Source organism: Pseudophryne corroboree, chromosome 1, assembly GCF_028390025.1.
Source record: "Pseudophryne corroboree isolate aPseCor3 chromosome 1, aPseCor3.hap2, whole genome shotgun sequence".
Lineage (NCBI taxonomy): Eukaryota > Metazoa > Chordata > Amphibia > Anura > Myobatrachidae > Pseudophryne > Pseudophryne corroboree.
The window spans coordinates 154,524,664-154,544,727 of record NC_086444.1 but is presented as its reverse complement, the minus strand read 5'-3'; positions in this window follow the sequence as shown (position 1 = coordinate 154,544,727).

The window sequence follows — 20,064 nt, the reverse complement described above, 5'->3', positions numbered from 1 at the left end:
AAGTTTAGCTTAGGTTTTTTATTTTACAGTGAGTCCTGCTGGCAACAGGATCACTGCAACGAGGGACTTAGGGGAGAAGAAGTGAACTCACCTGCGTGCAGGATGGATTGGCTTCTTGGCTACTGGACATCAGCTCCAGAGGGACGATCACAGGTACAGCCTGGATGGTCACCGGAGCCTTGCCGCCGGCCCCCTTGCAGATGCTGAAGTAAGAAGAGGTCCAGAATCGGCGGCAGAAGACTCCTCAGTCTTCTAAAGGTAGCGCACAGCACTGCAGCTGTGCGCCATTTTCCTCTCAGCACACTTCACACGGCAGTCACTGAGGGTGCAGGGCGCTGGGAGGGGGGCGCCCTGGGAGGCAAATGAATACCTATTTTGGCTAAAAATACCTCACATATAGCCTCCGGAGGCTATATGGAGATATTTAACCCCTGCCAGAATCCGTTAAGAGCGGGAGACGAGGCCGCCGAAAAAGGGGCGGGGCCTATCTCCTCAGCACACAGCGCCATTTTCCCTCACAGAAAGGCTGGAGGGAAGGCTCCCAGGCTCTCCCCTGCACTGCACTACAGAAACAGGGTTAAAACAGAGAGGGGGGGCACTAATTTGGCGATATGCTTATATATATATTAAGATGCTATAAGGGAAAACACTTATATAAGGTTGTCCCTATATAATTATAGCGTTTTTGGTGTGTGCTGGCAAACTCTCCCTCTGTCTCTCCAAAGGGCTAGTGGGTCCTGTCCTCTATCAGAGCATTCCCTGTGTGTGTGCTGTGTGTCGGTACGTGTGTGTCGACAGGTAGGAGGACGATGTTGGTGAGGAGGCGGAGCAATTGCCTGTAATGGTGATGTCACTCTCTAGGGAGTCGACACCGGAATGGATGGCTTATTTAGGAAATTACGTGATAATGTCAACACGCTACAAGGTCGGTTGACGACATGAGACGGCCGACAAACAATTAGTACGGTCCAGACGTCTCAAAAACACCGTCAAGGGTTTTAAAACGCCCGTTTACTTTAGTCGGTCGACACAGACACAGACAGGGACACTGAATCCAGTGTCGACGGTGAATAAACAAACGTATTCCTTATTAGGGCCACACGTTAAAGGCAATGAAGGAGGTGTTACGTATTTCTGATACTACAAGTACCACAAAAGAGGGTATTATGTGGGATGTGAAAAAACTACCATAGTTTTTCCTGAATCAGATAAATTAAATAAAGTGTGTGATGATGCGTGGGTTCCCCCCGATAGAAAATTATGGGCGGTATACCCTTTCCCGCCAGAAGTTAGGGCGCGTTGGGAAACACCCTTTAAGGTGGATAAGGCGCTCACACGCTTATCAAAACAAGTGGCGGTACCGTCTATAGATAGGGCCGTCCTCAAGGACCAGCTGACAAGGCTGGAAAATATAATAAAAAGTATATACACACATACTGGTGTTATACTGCGGCCAGCGATCGCCTCAGCCTGGATGTGCAGAGCTAGGGTGGCTTGGTCGGATTCCCTGACTAAAAATATTGATACCCTTGACAGGGACAGTATTTCATTGACTATAGAGCATTTCTATATATGCGAGATGCACAGAGGGATATTTGCACTCTGGCATCATGAATAAACGCGATGTCCATAACTGCCAGAAGATGTTATGGACACGACAGTGGTCAGGTGATGCAGATTCCAAACGGCACAGTATGGCCGTATACAGGAAGAGGACTTGTTTGGGGTCGGTCCATCGGACCTGGTGGTCACGGCAACTGCTGGAAAATCCACCGTTTTTTACCCTAAGTCACATCTCTGCAGAAAAAGACACCGTCTTTTCAGCCTCAGTCCTCTCGTCCCTATAAGATCATATCTGCCCAGGGATAGAGGAAAGGGAAGAAGACTGCAGCAGGCAGCCCATTCCCAGGAACAGAAGCGTTCCACCGCGTCTGACAAGTTCTCAGCATGGCGCTGAGACCGTACAGGACCCCTGGATCCTACAAGTAGTATCCCGGGGGTACAGATGGGAATGTCGAGACGTTTCCCCTTCGCAGGCTCCTGAAGTCTGCTTTACCAAGTCTCCCTCCGACAAGGAGGTAGTATGGGAAAAAATTCACAAGCTGTATTCCCAGCAGGTGATAATTAAATTACCCCTCCTACTACAGAAAAGGGGTATTATTCCACACTATATTGTGGTACTGAAGCCAGAAGGCTAGGTGAGACTTATTCTAAAAAATTTTTTTTTTGAACACTTACAAAGGTTCAAATTAAGATGAAGTCACTCAGAGCAGTGATAACGAACCAGGAATAAGGGGACTATATAGTGTCCCGGGACATCAGGGATGCTTACCTCTATGTCCCAAATTTGCCCTTCTCACTAAGGGTACCTGAGGTTCGTGGTGCAGAACTGTCACTATCAGTTTCAGACGCTGCCGTTTGGATTGTCCACGGCACCCTGGGGTCTTTACCAAGGTAATGGCCGAATTGATGATTCTTCTTCGAAGAAAAGGCGTCTTAATTATCCCTTACTTGGACGATCTCCTGATAGGGGCATAGTCCAGGGAACAGTTGGAGGTCGGAGTAGCACTATCTCGGATACTGCTACAATCAGCACGGGTGGATTCTAAATATTCCAAAATCGCAGCTGATCCCGACGACACGTCTGCTGTGCCTAGGGATGATTCTGGACACAGTCCAGAAAAAGGTGTTTCTCCCGGAAGAGAAAGCCAGGGAGTTATCCGAGCAAGTCAGGAACCTCCTAAAAACAGTGCATCATTGCACAAGGGTCCTGGTAAAAATGGTGGCTTCCTACGAAGCAATTCCATTCGGCAGATTTCACGTAAGAACTTTTCAGTGGGATCTGCTGGACAAATGGTCCGGATCGCATCTTCAGATGCATCAGCGGATAACCCAATATCCAAGGACAAGGGTGTCTCTCCTGTGGTGGTTATAGAGTGCTCATCTTCTAGAGGGCAGCAGATTCGGCATTCAGGATTGGATGCTGGTAACCACGGAGCCCAGCCTGAGAGGCTGGGGAGCAGTCACACAAGGAAAAAATTTCCAGGGAGTGTGATCAAGTATGGAGACTTTTCTCCACATAAATATACTGGAGCTAAGGGTAAATTTATAATGCTCTAAGCTTAGCAAGACCTCTGCTTCAAGGTCAGCCGGTATTGATCCAGTGGGAAAAACATCACGGCAGTCGCCCACGTAAACAGACAGGGCGACACAAGAAGCAGGAGGGCAATGGCAGAAACTGCAAGGACTTTTCGCTGGGCGGAAAATCATGTGATAACACTGTCAGCAGTTTTTCATCCCGGGAATGGAAACTGGGAAGCAGACTTCCTCAGCACGACCTCCACCCGGGAGAGTGGAAACTTCATTGAGAAGTTTTTTCCACATGATTGTAAACCGTTGGGAAATACCAAAGGTGGACATGATGGCGTCCCGTCTGAACAAAAAACGGGACAGGTATTGCGCCAGGTCAAGAGACCCTCAGGCAATAGATGTGGACGTTCTGGTAACACCGTGGGTGTACCAGTCGGTGTATGTGTTCCCTCCTCTGCTTCTCATACCTAAGGTGCTGAGAATTATAAGACGTAGAGGAGTAAGAACTATACTCATGGCTCCGGATTGGCCAAGAAGGACTTGGTACCCGGAACTTCAAGAGATGCTTACAGAGGTCTTCTGGCCTCTGCCGCTAAGAAGGGACTTGCTTCAGCAAGTACCATGTCTGTTCCAAGACTTACCGCAGCTGCGTTTGTCGGCATGGCGATGGAAAGCCGGATCCTAAGGGAAAAAAGGCATTCCGGAAGAGGTCATTCCTACCCTGGTCAAAGCCAGAAAGGAGGTGACCGCACAACATTATCACCACGTGTGGCGAAAATATGTTGCGTGGTGTGAGGCCAGGAAGGCCCCACAAAGAAATTTCAACTCGGTCGTTTCCTGCATTTCCTGCAAACAGGAGTGTCTATGGGCCTCAAATTGGGGTCCATTAAGGTTCAAATTCGGCCCTGTAAATTTTCTTCCAGAAAGAATTGGCTTCAGTTCCTGAAGTCCAGAAGTTTGTCAAGGGAGTATTGCATATACAAACCCCTTTTTTGTGCCTCCAGTGGCACTGTGGGATCTCAACGTAGTTCTGGGATTCCTCAAATCACATTGGTTTAAAACCAGTCAAATATGTGGATTTGAAGCATCTCACATAAAAAGTGACCATGCTCTTGGCCCTGGCCTGGACCAGGCGAGTGTCAAATTGGTGGTTTTTTCTCAAAAAAGCCCATATCTGTTTGTCCATTCGGACAGGGCAGAGCTGCGGACTCGTCCCCAGTTCTCTCCCTAAGGTGGTGTCAGTGTTTCACCTGAACCAGCTTATTGTGGTGCCTTGCACCTACTAGGGACTTGGAGGACTCCAAGTTGCTAGGAGTTGTCAGGGCCCTGAAAATATGTTCCAGGACAGCTGGAGTCAGAAAATCTGACTCGCTGTTTATACTGTATGCACCCAACAAGTTGGGTGCGCCTGCTTCTAAGCAGGCGATTGCTCGTTGGATTTGTAACACAATTCAACTTGCACATTCTGAGGCAGGCCTGCCACAGTCTAAATCGGTTAAGGCCCATTCCACAAGGAAGGTGGGCTCATCTTGGGCGGCTGCCCGAGAGGTCTCGGCATTACAACTCTGCCGAGCAGCTACGTGGTCAGGGGAGAACACGTTTGTAAAATTCTACAAATTTGATATCCTGGCAAAAGAGGACCTGGAGTTCTCTCATTCGGTGCTGCAGAGTCATCCGCACTCTCCCGCCCGTTTGGGAGCTTTGGTATAATCCCCATGGTCCTTTCAGGAACCCCAGCATCCACTAGGACGATAGAGAAAATAAGAATTTACTTACCGATAATTCTATTTCTCGGAGTCCGTAGTGGATGCTGGGCGCCCATCCCAAGTGCGGATTATCTGCAATACTTGTACATAGTTACAAAAATCGGGTTATTATTGTTGTGAGCCATCTTTTCAGAGGCTCCGCTGTTATCATACTGTTAACTGGGTTTAGATCACAAGTTGTACGGTGTGATTGGTGTGGCTGGTATGAGTCTTACCCGGGATTCAAAATTCCTCCCTTATTGTGTACGCTCGTCCGGGCACAGTACCTAACTGGCTTGGAGGAGGGTCATAGGGGGAGGAGCCAGTGCACACCACCTGATCCTAAAGCTTTACTTTTTGTGCCCTGTCTCCTGCGGAGCCGCTATTCCCCATGGTCCTTTCAGGAACCCCAGCATCCACTACGGACTCCGAGAAATAGAATTATCGGTAAGTAAATTCTTATTTTTTATGGTCTGTACCGATTTTTGACTCTCCAAACTTCCATTGAAAGTATAAGAAAAGGGGCGTGGCCACGTGGCTGTACCCGTGACCACGCCCCCTTTTCGAATGTGTATCAGTGTTTATGTGTAAATTGTTGGAGGGTATATTGCTGCAGATGCAGTGGGCCTATTTTGGGGTGAGGGGCTGGAGCTGCAGCTCCATCTGTCTCATTGCTAATCCTGCTCTTTGAAAACACAGCAGGCAAAGGACAGAGCCTCCCATTGGATGTAAGCTGTGTGGGAGGGCGTTTCTCGCCCAATCAGCTGTGGACTGGGTGTGATAGACCTGCTGCTAACCCAATGAGAGCTCCTAGCCATGCCTAGCGTTAGAGGTCCAGGCACAGAGTCACAGGGCTATTATATAGGAGATATATAAAACTACCCCAAAGTAGATGACAGGAAATAGAAGGTGGGGTGTGGGGGTGATTACAAGGCCAGATTCGGGTGATCAGAGAGGCAGGCCTGGTTGGAAAGTTCCCTCAGACACAATGACCAAAACAGCAGAATGTGGTACAACGCAATTTTATTTTAACAGCTTTTCAGAATGAAGAACAAGACCATAACTTGAGTACTTATTTATTAAGAAAAACACACAATGCAATAATATACCGATGCTTGCCTTCTTATGACCTAACAGGATTTTCTTCTGTATGCTGTGGCAGTCAAGCAGTAGGTAAGTACCACAGTCAGCATAGTACCTGTAGTGCACCAGCTTCAAACTCAGTCCCGCTATGGTGCAGTGGTACATGATATTATAGCTTTAGACAATGGCGTTCCCTGTGCATGGATGGCTCTAGCTGTAGCAGTCAAGCAGTAGGTAAGTAGCACAGTCAGTATGGTAACTGTGGTGCAACGGCTTTAAACACTGTCCCGCAATGGTGCAGTGGTACACAATATCATAACTTTAAACACTGGCGTTTCCCTGTGCACGAATGGCTCTAGCTGTAGCAGTCAAGCAGTAGGTAAGTAGCACAGTCAGTATGGTACCTGTGGTGCAACGGCTTTAAACACTGTCCCGCAATGGTGCAGTGGTACACAATATCATAACTTTAAACACTGGCGTTTCCCTGTGCACGGATGGCTGTAGCAGTAGCAGTCAAGCTGTAGGTAAGTAGCACAGTCAGTATGGTACCTGTGGTGCACCGGCTTTAAACACAGTCCCACAATGGTGCAGTGGTACACAATTTAATAGGTTTAAACATTAGCATTTCCCTGTGCACGGATGGCTGTAGCAGTCAAGCAGTAGGTAAGTACCACAGTCAGTATTGTATCTGTGGTGCACCGGCTTTGAATAAAGTCCCGCAATGGTGCAGTGGTACACAATATCATAACTTTAAACACTGGCGTTTCCCTATGCATGGATGGCTGTAGCTGTAGCAGTCAAGCAGTAGGTAAGTAGCACAGTCAGTATGGTACCTGTGGTGCACCGGCTTTAAACACAGTCCAGTGTTGCACAATATAAAAGCTTTAAACACTGGCATTTCCCTGTGCACGGATGGCTGTTGTGGTGGCAGTCAAGCAGTAGGTACAGTGGGGATCGAAAGTTTGGGCACCCCAGGCAAAAATTCATTTTAATGTGCAAAAAGAAGCCAAGGAAAGATGGAAAAATCTCCAAAAGGCATCAAATTACAGATTAGACATTCTTATAACATGTCAAAAAAAGTTTGATTTTATTTCCATCATTTACACTATCAAAAGAACAGAAAGCAAAAAATGACGTCTGCAAAAGTTTGGGCACCCTGCAGAGTTAATACCTTGTACTGCTCCCTTTGGACAGCTGAGACCAGGCAGTGTCATGGATTGTTCTCAATCATCGTCTGGAAAGACCATGTGATGTCAATCTCAAAGGTTTTAAAAGCCCAGACTCATCTGACCATGCTCCAACAATCAGCACCATGGGTTCCTCTAAGCCAGGCCTGGCCAACCTGTGGCTCTCCAGATGTTGTGAAACTACACATCCCAGCATGCCCTGCCACAGTTTTAGCATTCCCTAATAGCAAAACTGTGGCAAGGCATGATGGGACTTGTAGTTTTACAACAGCTGGAGAGCCACAGGTTGGCCAGGCCTGCTCTAAGCAGTTGTGTAGAACACTGAAACTGAGAATAGTTGACGCTCACAAAGCAGGAGAAGGCTATAAGAAGATAGCAAAGCGTTATCAGATGCCCATATCCTCTGTTCGGAATGTAATTAAGAAATGGCAGTCATCAGGAACAGTGGAAGTTAAAGCAAGATCTGGAAAACCAATAAAAATATCAGACAGAACAGCTCGCAGGATTGTGAGAAATGCAAGTCAAAATCCACGTTTGACTGCACGATCCCTCCAGGAAGATCTGGAAGACACTGGAGTTGTGGTACACTATTCCACTATAAAGAGATACTTGTACAAATATGGTCTTCATGGAAGAGTCAGCAGAAGAAAACCTCTTCTACGTCCTCACCACAAAAATCAGCGTTTGAAGTTTGCAAATGAACATATAGACAAGCCTGATGCATTTTGGAATAAAGTTCTATGGACCGATGAGGTTAAAATAGAACTTTTTGGCGGGAATGAGCAAAGGTACGTTTGGAGAAGGAAGGGCACAGAATTTAATGAAAATAACCTCTGTCCAACTGTTAAGCATGGGGGTGGATCAATCATGCTTTGGGGTTGTATTGCAGCCAGTGGCACAGGGAACATTTCACTAGTAGAAGGAAAAATGGATTCAATAAGATTCCAGCAAATTTTGGACGCTAACTTGATGCCATCTGTGAAAAAGCTGAAGTTAAAGAGAGGCTGGCTTCTACAAATGGATAATGATCCTAAACACACCTCAAAATCCACGGTGGATTACATCAAGGGGCGTAAACTGAAGGTTTTGCCATGGCCTTCACAATCTCCTGACCTCAACATAATTGAAAATCTATGGACAGACCTTAAAAGAGTAGTGCGTCACAGACAGCCCAGGAATCTCAAAGAACTGGAAGACTTTTGTAAGGAAGAATGGGCGAAGATACCTCAAACAAGAATTGAAAGACTCTTGGCTGGCTACAAAAAGCGTTTACAAGCTGTGATACTTGCCAAAGGGGGCAGTACAAGGTATTAACTCTGCAGGGTGCCCAAACTTTTGCAGATGCCATTTTTTGTTTTCTGTTCTTTTGAAAGTGTAAATGATGGAAATAAAATCAAACTTTTTTTGACATGTTATAAGAATGTCTAATCTGTAATTTGATGCCTTTTGGAGATTTTTCCATCTTTCCTTGGCTTCTTTTTGCACATTAAAATGAATTTTTTGCTGGGGTGCCCAAACTTTCAATCCCCACTGTAAGTAACACTGTCAGGATTGTACCTGTGGTGCACCGGCTTTGAATACAGTCCCGCAAAGGCGCTGTGGTACACAATATAATAACTTTAAACACTAGCGTTTCCCGGTACATGGATCGCTGTTGCTGTAGCAGTCAAGCAGTAGGTAAGTACCACAGTCAGTATTGTACCTGTGGTGCACCGGCTTTGAATACAGTCCCGCAATGGTGCAGTGGTACACAATATCAGAACTTTAAACACTGGCGTTCCCCTGTGCATGGATGGCTGTAGCTGTAGTAGTCAAGCAGTAGGTAAGTAGCACAGTCAGTATGGTACCTGTGGTGCACCAGCTTTAAACACAGTCCCACAATGGTGCAGTGGTACACAATTTAACAGGTTTAAACATTAGCATTTCCCTGTGCACGGATGGCTGAAGCTGTAGCAGTCAAGCAGTAGGTAAGTAGCACAGTCAGTATTGTATCTGTGGTGCACCGGCTTTGAATACAGTCCCGCAATGGTGCAGTGGTACACAATATAATAACTTTAAACACTGGCGTTTCCCTATGCATGGATGGCTGTAGCTGTAGCAGTCAAGCAGTAGGTAAGTAGTACAGTCAATATGGTACCTGTGGTGCACCAGCTTTAAACACAGTCCCGCAATGGTGCAGTGGTACACAATTTAATAGGTTTAAACACTGGTGTTTCCCTGTGCATGGATGGCTGTAGCTGTAGCAGTCAAGCAGTAGGTAAGTAGCACAGTCAGTATTATACCTGTGGTGCACCGGCTTTGAATACAGTCCCGCAATGGTGCAGTGGTACACAATATAATAACTTTAAACACTGGCATTCCCCTGTGCATGGATGGCTGTAGCTGTAGTAGTCAAGCAGTAGTTAAGTAGCACAGTCAGTATGGTACCTGTGGTGCACCGGCTTTAAACACAGTCCCGCATGGTGCAGTGGTACACAATTTAATAGGTTTAAACACTAGTGTTTCCCTGTGCACGGATGGCTGGAGCTGTAGCAGTCAAGCAGTAGGTAAGTAGTACAGTAATATGGTACCTGTGGTGCACCGGCTTTAAACACAGTCCCGCAATGGTGCAGTGGTACACAATTTAATAGGTTTAAACACTAGCGTTTCCCTGTGCACGGATGGCTGTAGCTGTAGTAGTCAAGCAGTAGGTAAGTAGCACAGTCAGTATTGTACCTGTGGTGCAACAGCTTTGAATACAGTCCCGCAATGGTGCAGTGGTACACAATATCATAACTTTAAACACTGGCGTTTCCCTATGCATGGATGGCTGGAGCTGTAGCAGTCATGCAGTAGGTAAGTAGCACAGTCAGTATGGTACCTGTGGTGCACCGGCTTTAAACACAGTCCCGCAGTGTTGCACAATATAAAAGATTTAAACACTGGCATTTCCCTGTGCACGGATAGCTGTTGTGGTAGCAGTCAAGCAGTAGGTAAGTAACACAGTCAGTATTGTACCTGTGGTGCACCGGCTTTGAATACAGTCCCGCAAAGGCGCTGTGGTACACAATATAATAACTTTAAACACTAGCGTTTCCCTGTACATGGATGGCTGTTGCTGTAGCAGTCAAGCAGTAGGTAAGTACCACAGTCAGTATTGTACCTGTGGTACACCGGCTTTGAATACAGTCCCGCAATGGTGCAGTGGTACACAATATAATAACTTTAAACACTGGCGTTCCCCTGTGCATGGATGGCTGTAGCTGTAGTAGTCAAGCAGTAGGTAAGTAGCACAGTCAGTATGGTATCTGTGGTGCACCGGCTTTGAATACAGTCCCGCAATGGTGCAGTGGTACACAATATAATAACTTTAAACACTGGCGTTTCCCTATGCATGGATGGCTGTAGCTGTAGTAGTCAAGCAGTAGGTAAGTAGCACAGTCAGTATGGTACCTGTGGTGCACCGGCTTTAAACACAGTTCTGCAGTGGTGCACAATATAAAAGTTTTAAACACTGGCATTTCCCTGTGCACGGATGGTTGTAGCTGTAGCAGTTAAGCAGTAGGTAAGTACCACAGTCAGTATTGTATCTGTGGTGCACCGGCTTTGAATACAGTACCACAATGGTGCTGTGGTACACAATATAAAAGCTTTAAACACTGGCGTTTCCCTGTGTACGGATGGCTGTTGCTGTAGCAGTCAAGCAGTAGGTAAGTAACACAGTCAGTATGGTACCTGTGGTGCACCGGCTTTGAACACAGTCCCGCAATGGTGCAGTGGTACACAATATAAAAGCTTTAAACACTGGCGTTCCCCTGTCCATGGATGGCTGTAGCTGTAGCAATTCAAGCAGTAGGTAAGTAGCACAATCAGTATGGTACCTGTGGTGCACTGGCTTTAAACACGGTCCCGCAATGGTGCAGTGGTACACAATATAATAGCTTTAAACACTGGCGTTTCCCTGTGCATGGATGGCTGTAGCTGTAGTAGTCAAGCAGTAGGTAAGTAGCACAGTCAGTATGGTTCCTGTGGTGCACCGGCTTTAAACACTGTCCCGCAATGGTGCACAATTTAATAGCTTTAAACACTGGCGTTCCCCTGTGCACAGATGGCTGTAGCTGTAGCAGTCAAGCAGTAGGTAAGTTGTACAGTCAGTATGATACCTGTGGTGCACCGGCTTTAAAAACAGTCCCTATAGGAATGTATAGGAGGGATGCTGGGGGTAGCAGCTCCGAGGAGCTGGGATACAGGTGACGGGATGGCGCAAAGCAGTACAGAGGAGCTGGGATACAGGTGACGGGATGGCGCAAAGCAGTACAGAGGAGCTGGGATACAAGTGTCAGGATGCAGGGGGAAGCAGCACAGAGAAGCTGGGATACAGGTATTGGGATGCCGGGGGAAGCAAAGAGGCAGAGAGGAGCTGGGATACAGGTAATTGGATGCAGGCGGAAGCGGCACAGAGGTGCCGGGATACAGGTGATTGGATGGGGGGAATCAGCACAGAGGAACTGGGATACAGGTGACAGTATGTGGGGGAAGCGGCACTGAGGAGCTGGGATACAGGTGACGGGATGGGGAAAGCAGCACAGAGGAGCTGGGATACAGGTGACGGGATGGGGCAAAGCAGTACAGAGGAGCTGGGATACAGGTGTTGGGATGCAGGGGAAAGAAGCTCCGAGGAGCTGGGATACAGGTGTCAGGATGCAGAGGGAAGCAGCTCAGAGGAGCTGGGATACAGGTGACGGGATGGGGCAAAGCAGTACAAAGGAGCTGGGATATAGGTGTCGGGATGCAGGGGGAAGCAAAGAGGCAGAGAGGAGCTGGGATACAGGTGATGGAATGAGGGGGGAGGCAGCACAGAGGAGCCAGGATACAGTTGACGGGATTGAGTAATAAGCAAAAATTTTGCCTAGGGCGCCTAGAAACCTTGCAACGGCCCTGTCCTTGGCAGCAAGTCACAAGACAGTGGTCCTCACGCGGAAAACTTGTTTTACTTGGTATCACTCCTGGATCTGACCAAGCCCACATACTGGGTGAAACACGTTTTCTACAGGAGCACCATCCGTTTCTTGCCGTGGACCCTCACAGCCTTTACACTGTGGCTTCTGAGACTCCATACAGGCACATTGCCATGTAGGGGCTTCTACCAGGCTCCAGCTGAGTCAAAACGCGCCGACAACCTTTGGGCACTGTGATATCCTTTTTCATCAGGATATGAAGTCTAAGGTAATTCTCCATTACTTGCCTTGTTGACGGTTTGGATAACATCTTCCGTGCAAGTCTTTTTGGTGCAATTCCTTCTATGTGCAATTCCTTCTTTTTTATGTAATTTTTAGGAAAGACTGTTTTTTTTTTTTGGGGGGGGGGGGGGGGTTGTGTGTATTTTTTTTACCTTTCACTTTTTCTGTCTTTATATATATCCCAATTATGGGATTTTTTGTATACTAAATTTTTATGTGTGGACTGGCTGGAACTATTATAATTTATCCATACGGGTTTTGTGTGAAATTACATCAACCGGATTTCCTAAAAACCAGCACATTGAGGGCAGTGCGGATTGTAAAGAACCCCAGATAGGAGTCCTGTTACCATTGAATCCATGGGTGTTGTACGCCTATCTATCGTCACATATAGAAAATAGAGATACCTTTATATGTTTCACTTACTTACATTTGAAGCGAGTCAGGTACGCTCCCTAGCTATCCTTTTTGGTGGAAGACACACTAAGGGCTAAAGAAGATCAAAGAAACAATGTATATGTACACATATTGGGCCAACCTGTGAGTTGGGGTATGCTCTTCCCCTATCCACTTAAAGTCCCTCTTCCTTCATCTGCTCTCTAGTTTGAATTTACAGGATGAGGCTTCCCTTGACTAAAGAAAAAGCTGTATGAAACAACACTACACACTGGGGGTAATTCAGAGTTGATCGCAGCAGCAAATTTGTTAGCTAATGGGCAAAACCATGTGCACTTTCGGGGAGGCAGATATAACATTTGCAGAGAGAGTTAGATTTGGGTGGGTTATTTTGTTTCTGTGCAGGATAAATACTGGCTACTTTAATTTTACACTGCAATTTAGATTTCAGTTTGAACACAACCCACCCAAATCTAACTCTCTCTGCACATGATGGCGGCACGTGCATACGCTGTGGGTGTACCTGCTCCTGTAGCTGGCGGTGTAACTGGTGTCCACGGGGTTCGTGGTGCTCACGCCCGCGGCGGCGGCGGTGGTGTGTCGGGAGTACTGGTGGGTCCTGGACATCCTGGGTGTCCTGCTTGAGGGGGGCAGCTGCGGGATGGTGTAGCCTCGTGAGGTGCTGCTGGGTCTTCGGCTGCCTCCAGCGCTGCTTCCTGTGTCTCCGGCGTTGCCTCTGGTGTTGCTAGGGATGCGGGGGATTGGAGCGGGCTGCTCTGCGTCTGGGACCGGGGGTGCTGCCGTGCCGTCCCTGCCAGTTCCTGTGAGAGCGGGCTTTGCGGGAGCGGTAGCGGCTGATGCGATGAGCGTCTCTTCCGTGCTGGGTGTGCTGCTGAATGGACGTACCGCTGTTCTCATGGCTGCGGATGCATCTGTCATTGAGCAGCTAAGGTGGCTGGGGTGGCAGGTGGCGATGGTAACTCCGGATCTGGCCCCTTTGCCTCCGAGTCATCAGGAGTGCAGGATTGTTTGGAGACTGCCCCAGGAACACATGTAAGTATGGATATGAATGTTCAGACTGCGCAGTATTGGCAGAGTCATGAAAACTCAAGGGATGGGAATGGACAACGCCCCTGTAAAGGGCAAAATTATTATTATTGTCGGTTGTGGAGCCCCAGGTTTGGCTGGAAGTGGCAAAAAAGTAAGGAGAGGAAACAAAAAAGGGGGAGACGAGCTGGTATCAAAGCCAAACTTACCCTGTATTCTCTCAGGCCCCCTCTACCTAGTTTGTTTCTAGCTAATGTTCAGTCATTAGCCAGTAAGCTTGATGACTTATACGTGGACTCTGTTAATAAGAAGTATTTAAAGTACTGCTCCCTATATATTTTTACTGAAACTTGGTTAAAGGACTCAGTTCCGGACTCAGCTGTGTCTATTGACGATAGGACTTTATTTAGGGCGGATCAGACTTTGGCCTCTGGAAAAAGCAGGGGTGGTGGCTTTGTATTTTTATACATCGTATTTGGGGGTTTGACGCTACCTTGATTGACACTAACTGCTCAATGGATATTGAATATTTGATTGTCAAGTGTAGGCCTTTTTACCTGCCCAGGTAAATTTCTGTGATAATTATTATTGTCGTTTATATACCCCCTTGTGCAAATATTAATAAGGCATTGGAGATTCTTTATAATGCTGTAGGATCCTTACAGACATGTTATGTTGAGGCATGTTTTATTGTGGTGGGCGATTTTAATCAAGCAGATTTTAAAAAAGTAATGCCGAGATTTTATAAGTATGTGTCGGTTCCCACACGTGGGGCGCACACATTAGATCAAGTTTATTCTAACTTAAATTTAGCATATGAGACCTTTGCATGTCCTCATATCGGCAACTCTGATCATTTGTCCCTATTCTTAAGGTCAATTTATAAACCCCCCAGGTGAAAAGAGTGAAGCCTGTGACTAAAATGGTTACAATCTGGCCAGAGGGAGCAATGACGAGGTTGCAGGATATGTTGGAATTTACAAACTGAGAATTGTTCATATGCGATCAATGGTTCAATTAATATTGACTTACTGGCATCTCTGATCTCCTGCTATATAAATACATGTACAGAGAGTGTTACGGCGAGGAAAAAAATTAAAACTTTTTCCAATGAGAAACCTTGGTTAAATGGGGAGGTTCGTGCCCAGCTTACAGCCAGGGATAGAGCTTTCAAGGTTGGCGATCAGGCCGCTTTGAGATTTGCTAGGGCCCAACTCAGTTTGGGCATCAAAAAAGCAAAAATTAGTTATTCAAAAAAGATTGAAGATCTTAGTAGCCTGAATACGAATCCTAGGAGCTTGTGGCAGTTGATTTATGAAGTGACTGGGTGCAAAGCTAAAAAGAATGAACATGGAGAGGTTAGTAAGTCATTGGTGGATTATTTAAATTCGTTTTATTGTAGATTTGAAGAGAGTAATAGACTACCCCAGTTGCCGCAGATCCCTCTTGAGGGGAAAACCCCCTGGGGCTTGAAGAATGCACTGTGGCAAATTGTTTGCATCGGGTAAATCTGGGCAAGTCAGCAGGACCTGATGGCATTCAAGGGAGGATCCTTCATGGATGTGCGGAGCAACTGAGTGGGATATTAACAGTCTTGTTCAACTTGTCACTTATGCACTGTGTAGTGCCAAGGAGTTTTAAGTTGACAAGTATTGTCCCAGTCCCCAAGAAAGGGTTAGTTAAATGTTTTAATGATTACTGGCCTATAGCATTAACGTCCCTCATAATGAAATGCTTTGAGAGACTAGTATTGAGCCATATTAAATCTTTCTTTTCCGCTGAGTTCGACCCATTCCAATTCGCTTATAGACGGAACCGGTGTACTGATGACGCGATTATTATATTGTTGCACTCTATTCTGTCTCATTTGGAAGAGAGGAATGCCTATGCTAGGACATTATTTGTCGATTTTAATTCGACCTTTAACACAGTGATTCCTGTGTCTTTGACGAATAAATTATCTGTGTTAGGCCTGGACAGTTTTATTTGTAATTGGATTTTAGAATTTTTGACAAATCGCCCACAGATGGTTAAAATGGGTAGTGTTAGGTCCAGAAAGGTGCTGTTAAACACAGGTGTACCCCAGGGATGTGTGCGTAGCCCTTTTTTATATTCGATGTTTACTCATGACTGTGTGTCAGCAGATGCATCTGTCAAAATGATTAAATTTGCAGATGATATTGCTGTAGTAGGTTTAATTAATGGCAATGATGAGTCAGCTTATAGGACGGAAGTTGCGAAGTTAGTTGGTTGGAGTAGTGAAAATAATTTATTTTTAAATAGTGGGAAGACTAAAGAACTGATTGTGGACTTTAGGAAAGGACAGCTGCAGAAATCACCAGTGTTTGTTGGTGACCAAGCAGTCGAGATCGTTGCTTCATTCCGCTTCCTAAGCATCCAGATTTCGTCATGCTTGACATGGCCAGCGCACTTGCAACTGATAGTAAAATAACCACAACAACTTTTTTTCCTGCGCCGTTTAAGGGCTGCAGGTGTTGGTGCGCAGACCATGTTAAACTTTTATAGGTGCTCGATAGAGAGCATCCTGAGTTATGGTATTGTGACATGGTATGGTGGCTGTACTTCAAAAGATCGGTGTGCATTAGAGAGAATTAGAAAAACTGCTAGAAAAATCATTGGTATGCCGCTGCCTATCTTTCATGAGTTGTACAGGCGTAGGGTTTTAAGTAAAGCTAGGAGTATTTTATAAAAAAGTGAGCATCCCTTTAATGAGTTCTTTGTCGAACTTCCATCCCGAAAGAGGTTTCGTACTCCGCTAGCATGGACCAGTCGTTTCAGGATTAGTTTTATTCCATCTGCAGTAAGGATGCTAAATGTATGATTGTATTATTTTTATGTTTTGTATGCTATGACTGTGTCGCCTGCTACTTGGTGCTATGTACTACTGGTTTTGCCCAACTGCTTACAAATTTGCTTCTGTGATCAACTCTGAATTAGGGTGGTCATTTCGAGTTGATCGCAGCCAACAACTTTTTGCTCCTGGTGTGATCAACTAATCCCCGCCTATGGGGGAGTGCATTTTAGCATAGCAGGGCTGCATTCGCTTGTGCAGCCCTGCTTAGCTAAAAATGTTTTGTGCAGTAGAAGAGTAAGGCTGGATCTACTTACCCTGTGCGACAGATCCAGTGACGTTCCTCCCGGCTTTGAAGTCAGACATCTGACCTCCATTTGCCTGGACACACCTGCGTTCGGACGACCACTCCTCTAAAACGGTATTCAACGGTGAGTATCCACCCCAGAACGCCTCTCCGCTGTTAATCTTCTTGCGATCGGCGCTGCGTCTTCTTTTTTTGCTGTGCACGCTGTTGCCCGGCGACATCATGCGCAGTTCCGACCCATTCGCACCGCAGTGAAGAACCTCTGCGTGCGAATGGGTCGGAATGACCCCCTAGGCCCATTGCCTATTTTGTTTGTTCTTTCCTCCACATATTTGCTGAGATTGGATCATCACATTTGAGACAGTGGATATGTAGAACAATACAAGAAGGACGGTTAGTCATCCATATAAGGAATGTATACTCTGTAATTGTTTATATATGATATTCTGGCGCTTATACGAGTCAAGTTTCCTGTTATTTGTATTAGCCATGTTTCCGGTGACCTGCGCATACGCAGTAGACACCAGCTCAATGCCGGAGCCTATGGCGCCGTGAAGAGGAGGGGGTCCACCAGGAGTCTGCACATGGGCCCCCTCCTCTCTTAAGACACCGCTGGTGATAGCATTAGTGTTAGTGAAAGCATAGTGATAGTGTTAGCATTAGTGAAAGTAGAGTGATAGTGTTAGCATTAGTGAAAGTATAGTGATAGCATTAGTGTTAGTAAAAGTGTTAGTGTTAGAAACATAGAATGTGATGGCAGATGAGAACCACTAGGACCATCTAGTCTGCCCCTTTTCTACTATAATTTTTTTTAACTCAAACCTTATTAGATCCTTATTTCTTTGTAAGGATATCCTTATGTCTATCCCATGCATGTTTACATTGCTCTACTGTCATAGCCTCTACCACCTCTGATGGGAGGCTATTACACTTGTCGACTACTCTTTCTGAGCAGTAATTTTTCCTCAAATTTCCCCCGAACCTACCTCTCTCTAATTTCAGTGCATGTCCTCGTGTTCTAATACTTCTCTACATTGACTTTGTGAAAACCCTTAATATATTTGAAAGATTCTATCATGTCCCCCCTTTCCCTTCTCTGCTCCAAGCTATACATATTGAGATTTTTTTTAGTCTTTTGGGGTATGCTTTGTGATTTATGCCATGCACCATTTTAGTTGCTCATCTTTGTACAGTCTCTAATGTATTAAGGCCCTCATTCCGAGTTGATCGGTCGCAAGGCGAATTTAGCAGAGTTACACACGCTAAGCCGCCGCCTACTGGGAGTGAATCTTAGCTTCTTAAAATTGCGACCAATGTATTCGCAATATTGCGATTACTAACTACTTAGCAGTTTCAGAGTAGCTTCAGACTTACTCTGCCTGTGCGATCAGTTCAGTGCTTGTCGTTCCTGTTTGACGTCACAAACACACCCAGCGTTCGCCCAGGCACTCCCACCGTTTCTCCGGCCACTCCTGCGTTTTTTCCGGAAACGGTAGCGTTTTCAGCCACACGCCCCTGAAACGCCGTGTTTCCGCCCAGTAACACCCATTTCCTGTCAATCACATTACGATCGCCGGAGCGATGAAAAAGCCGTGAGTAAAATTACTTTCTACATAGCAAAGTTACTTGGCGCAGTCGCAGTGCGAACATTGCGCATGCGTACTAAGCGGATTTTCATTGCGATGCGATGAAAAATACCGAGCGAACAACTCGGAATGAGGGCCTAAAATCCTTCTGAAGACATGGCCTCCAGAAATAAACACATTTTTCTAGATGAGGCCGTACCAATGACCTATGCAGTGGCATTATTACTTCTTTCTGTCCTCTCCCTATGCAACCAAGAATCTGACTAGTCTTCCTCATTGCTTTGTTATATTGCTTGCCTGCCTTTAAGTCACCTGAAATAATTACTCCTAAATCCCTTTCCACCTCAGTAGTTTCCAGTATAGTGCCATTAATACTATATTTAGCCTTTGGATTTTTGAGACCCAAGTGCATGATTTAGCATTTTTTGGCATTAAACTGTAATTGCCCTGTTCTTGTCTACCTAGTTCCTCAGTCATTTGTTTTACCCCTCCTGGTGTGTCTATCCTGTTGCATACCTTTGTGTCATCGCAAAAAGGCTTACTTTCCCTTTTATGCCATTTGCAGTGTCACCAATAAAGATATTAAAAAGCACTGGTCCAAGTACTGCGAAAAAATCCTGCGTCTTTTTTGATTGCTAGGCGAACGTAGGCTGATTGACAGGAAGTGGACGTTTAGGGGTGGTAACTGTCCATTTTCTGGGAGTGTCAGGAAAAACACGGGCATTCCCAAGAGTTTTCAGGGTGGGTATGTGATGTCAGCTCAGGCCCAATCAGCCTGTATTTTTCGCACTATAGGAGTAAGTCCTGGGCTATGCACAGACTACACAGATTTGAAAAATCATTTGATGGTGAGTGAGTTGTGAACGGATTTGCATCTGGCCGGTATTTGCAAAAATGTTCGCAAGGCATACGCAGACTTGCATGCGGTGGTTTTCCACTCTATCTGGGCGGCGACTATCCAATCACAAACCTCTGCAAATTCGCAGAGGTGCGATCAGGTCTGAATTATGCCCTTAGTATCCATTCCCAAGCGTTCAAGTTTATTTAGCAATCTGCGATGTGGCATAGTGTCAAAAGCCTTACTAAAGTCTAGATACGCTATATCTATGGCTCCACCTTTACCTATTACTTTAGTCACACAATCAAAAAAGTCAATAAGATTTGTTCGACATGATCTCCCCCCAGTGAATCCATGCTGTTTGGGATCCTGTTTTTATACATTACAGCAGACAGCGTCCCCTTTTTTACACATTACGGCAGACAGCGTCCCCTTTTTTACACATTACGGCAGACAGTCCCCCTTTTTAAACATTAAGGCAGACAGGATAGATAGCCCATGGTGAAGGAGAGGGCCAGCAGCAGCAGTGCCTCCACCAATTACACAGCGCTGCTGCGGCTCCCTCCTCCACCTCCCTCCTCCTCCTTCACCCCCCTCCCCCTCGTAATCGTTGCGCTCCTCGGCGGCGGCACACAGCGGCAGCCAGGCGGCATGTGAGTCAGTTTGACTCATTACATGCCGCTCTGGCTTTGGGTCCCTGGACAGTGGCTGGCCCCAGTGCAAGGCACTGCCTGCTCTGGCGGTAGTTCCACCA